The sequence below is a fragment of the Pan paniscus genome, chromosome X, assembly GCF_029289425.2.
Source record: "Pan paniscus chromosome X, NHGRI_mPanPan1-v2.0_pri, whole genome shotgun sequence".
NCBI classification, from domain to species: Eukaryota; Metazoa; Chordata; class Mammalia; order Primates; family Hominidae; genus Pan; species Pan paniscus.
Genome location: NC_073272.2, coordinates 129,102,118 through 129,106,613, shown reverse-complemented (window position 1 = coordinate 129,106,613; position 4,496 = coordinate 129,102,118).

The window sequence follows — 4,496 nt, the reverse complement described above, 5'->3', positions numbered from 1 at the left end:
TGAGCTGGGAGTTTGTCTTAGTCTCTGCTCTACCTACAGCTTCTAGAACAGTGGCACATAGTAGGCACTCAGTAAATCTCTGCTGAATGAATGAATGAAGTGTCAACATGGTGTCTGACATGTAAAAAGTGTTTGGTAAATGGGAGTTATTATTACTGATAACTATCTCTTTATGGAGTAACTTCCTATGCCCAGGGCTTAGCACAGAGCCCTGTACTTAGCAGATGTTCAGTTGACATTAGCTGAAAGAGGAACCCTACTTGAGGTGGAAAGTACTACCTGCCACAAGAGAAACCCAAACAACCCAGGCTCTAAGAGTGCAGTGGAGGGAAGGCCAGGCCTCAGCCTGTTTCTAAAAACCAAATCGCCAACCATGCTCCTGGAAAAGAGCCCTCCAGCAAGGAGACTTGAGACAAAAGGTGCTATGATCTGAGTTTTTGTGTCCTCCCAAATTCATATGTTGATATCCTAACCCCTAACATGATGATATTAGGAGGCTGGGCCTTCGGAAGGTGATTAGGTCATGGGGGCAGAGCCCTCATGAATGGTATTAGTAACCTTATAAAAGAGGCCCAAGAGAGTACCCTTGGCCCTTCCACCTTGCGAGGATACAGCTAGGAGGTGCCATCTACGAAGGAACTGGGCCCTTGTTGGACACCAAATCTGCTAGTGCCTTGATCTTTGACTTCCCAGCCTCCAGAACTGTAAGAAATAAATGTCTACTGTTTATAAGCCAACCAGTCTGCAGGCCTTTGTTATAGCAGCCCCAATGGACTAAGATAAAGGGAATTTCCACAAAGGAACACCAGGAAGCTATGTGGATCTTTAACTTGGGGTCCCTGTTCCTCTAAGTAGTCTGTGGCTGGAATTCAGAGGATTCATGAACTTAGATGGGGAAAACTACATCTTTGTTTCTGCTATCTTTTAACTATATTTTAGCATTCCTTCAATCATGAATGCAGGTGATAAACCACCATAGTGTTAGAGGACCTGTGACTTGGCCACCAGCAGAAATTACACATATTTTCATATCACATTAGAATGAAGCACATCTCTTGAAATAGCAATATGTTCATCATTGCTTTGAAATTGTGATAGTTATAAGACTCACAGCTAGATTTAGTTATATAATGTGCTAATAATGAAGCACAGACATCACAAATTTTAAAAAATATGTTGGAGACCGGGTGCAGTGGCTCATGCCTACAATCCCAGCACTTTGGGAGGCCTAGGTGAGAGGATCACTTGAGCCCAGGAGTTTGAGGTTGCAGTGAGCTATGATTGTGCCACAGCACTCCAGCCTGGGAGACAGAGTGAGACCCCATCTCAAAAAAAAAAAAAAAGTTGATAGCTATATTTCACTATACTTGGTTTCCATTTAAATCCTTTGTATTTTATGCGTCTAAAAATATTATTCTGAAAAGGGGACCAAAGGCTTCAACAGATTGCTAAAGGGTCCATGACACAAAAAAGGACCAAGAGTGTGTCTGGTTGCAATTGGTCACAACTCTCCTAGAATACGTGACATCTTCCAAGAAGAGCCTAAGTCGGCCAGTGCAGACCCTTTCCAGTCATTCCTGGAATGGGTGGGGACCCTCCAATCCCCAACAATCTCAGTCTCTATCACAATATGTGTCTATTAATTAGTTTCTCAAATGGCAAAAGGCCAAGTGTAGGATGCGGATGGGCAATGGAATCTCAAACTCCTTCCCAGACACCCTGTACCAGCCAATTAGATTGTTCACTGTTGGCTGGGAGTGCTGTACACATCCCACCTCCTTTGCTTTATCTCTGCTATTTCCTCTGGCTGTAATGTGGGCCCAGCTTCAGCCCTAGCCCCAAGTCCGTGCTACTCAAACATCAGATCTAAGGTCACTAACGGTAAATGACCAGGGACACCTACCCTTCCAACAGTCTAGGCTAATATCATGTTCTTATGCTCCAAGACCCTGTATTCTGGAGCTTTATCTGAACACTTGCCCAAACACTTGAGCTGACCCACAGCTGCTTCTTTAAGGAACATGTTGCCTCTGGCCCCCAGGCACTTTAGTAGCTTGAGGTGGGCTGTGGCCTGTCCAGGCAAGAATGAAAGGCAGGTACGCCCACTTTCAAAACAAAATAGAGGTTCTTCTTCCTATGTCACCCAGAACACCCACATCTAAATTTTAATCCACAGCATACAACTTTAATACCCTCTGCACACTCGCAGAAGACCTCAGCCTCCCCACCTCTTATCCAGGATCTGTTGGGAGCATGGTAGCCTCTGCCAATCTTTGGTATTGAATTGACAAACGGAAGACTTTAGGCTAGATAATGAAGTCAGGAAAGCAGAGAGCTAGCTGGTAGAGTGGGAAGAAGTAGAAGGGTCAGTGGGCTGGCCATCGCAATAAAGTTGAAGAACAGTTCTCACAGGAATAATCACACAAGAAAACTGGAAGATGAGAAGGTAGCAGAGCGGGGAGGCTTGAAAGAGTGATTTTTAAAGTGGCACAGCTGAAAGCAATGTCAAGGCCCAAGGTGTGACTGTGCCAGAGTGTAACTTGAGGAGGAGTGCAGGAGGTAAAGATGAGCAAGTCAAAGAATAGAGAGAACATGACATTGGAAGGGATGTCTGCATGAATGTAGAAGTCATCCATGAGAATGTCAGGGTTTCTGGAAGAGGAGAAAACCATGAACTCTTTTACCAAAAGTCTTTAATGAATGAGATTTAAAAAACGACAGTGATTAGGAAGCGGAAAGGTTAGCATTGCCCAATAGTAGGGACCTTGGAAGAGCAAGCCAGTAAATGATAGAGTTCTTCAAACCCTAAGTTGTTTTTTTGTTTGTTTGTTTTTGCCATTCTACAATCTTTATCCAGGTGATTGATTCACACCCCCTATCCTCATGGCTCCCAAATTTACATCTGTAGCTCAGATCTCTCCTCTAAGTTTCAGACAGCTTATCCAACTGCATACTTGACAGCTCCACTTGGACCAAACATATGACCTTCCTTCCAAATACTGTCCTCTTCCAGGCCTCTTTTTCTCTGCGGTGCCCCCATTCATTCAGTTGCCTAAATCTGAAACTTAGCAGTTATCCTTGACAGTCCCCCTCTCTCACATTTTCCCCTGTCAAATCTATTATCAAGTCCTGTTGATTTCACCTCTTCAGTAGCCCTTGAGTTCCTCCGCTCCTCCCTGCCACCACCCTGGCCTACACTGCCATTTCTCCCCTGGTTTAATGCAAGGGCTTCTGTACACAGCCACTTGGCCCCCCTCCAATCTGTTCACTCTGCAGCCAGACTGATCATTTTAAAATGCAAATCTGATCATGTCACCTGCCTGCTTAAACATGTCACCACCTTCCCATGTCTGTCTGACTCACTGCTGAATCCTTAGTAGCTAGCACAGTGCCCAATACAGTGACTCAATAAATATTTGATGATTGAATGAATGTGAGGTAAGATGAAGTGTTTGAAGCCAGATGGACAAATTATGTTCTTTGATCACAAACTGAATTCCTAATCTTGGTCATAAACTGGACCCTACAGTTGGGCCCAGTATGAAATCAATAGGCCTGGCAACAGCCAAAGTCCTTCCTCATAGCTGCTTGTACCATTAGCTCTCAATCCTGCTGCCCATTATAATCACCCAAAAAGCTTAATTAAAAAAAAAAAAAAAGCCCAGATCAGGCATGGTGGCTGCCTCACGCTTGTAATCCCAGAACTTTGGGAGGTTGAGGCAGGAGGCTCTCTTGAGCCCAGGAGTTCGAGACCATCCTGGGCAACATAGGGAGACCCTGTCTCTACAAAAAATAAAAAAAATTAGCTGGGCATGGTGGCTTGCGCCTGTTGTCCCAGCTATTTGGGAGGCTGAGGTGGGAAGATCGCTTGGGCCCAGGAGTTTGAAACTGCAGTGAACCATGATCCCGCCACTCCAGCAGGGGCGACAGAGAGAGACCCCGTCAAAAAAAAAAAAAAAAAAAAAAAAAAAAGGCCTGACTCTACCTAGACCAACTAAATCAGAATATCTTGGGGGTGGGGGTCCTGGCCTAATTAGTTCTTAAAACTCCCCAAGTTAATTTTAATGTGCAGCCGCAGTTGAGAGCAATGTTGTACCCCTTGCTTCTCAAGGTGTGGTGCACAGCAGTAGCTGCATCACCTGGGAGCTTGTTAAAAATGCAGTCTCGGGTGCCACCGGATTCCCCAGATTTTCTAAATCAGACTTTTAACAAGGACCTCAGGTGATTTGTCCAAGTGATAATGTTTGAGAAGCACTACCAAGGAGCCAGGCAGGAGAGGGTGGACTTAGTGGTGCTCCTCCCAGCTTCCAGGGAAGTATGTGGTTGCTTGAATGGAGGCAAATCTCCACTCCTCCACGAGTCCAGATCTAATAGCTGGCTCAGCATTTTGCCAGGCTAGTGGGCCGGCATTCCAGTGTAGATAATGTAAATGTCTTTCTGCATGGACAAAATCCCCATCCTGAATAGCGACAGCAAAGCAAAGCAAGGGGTTCCAT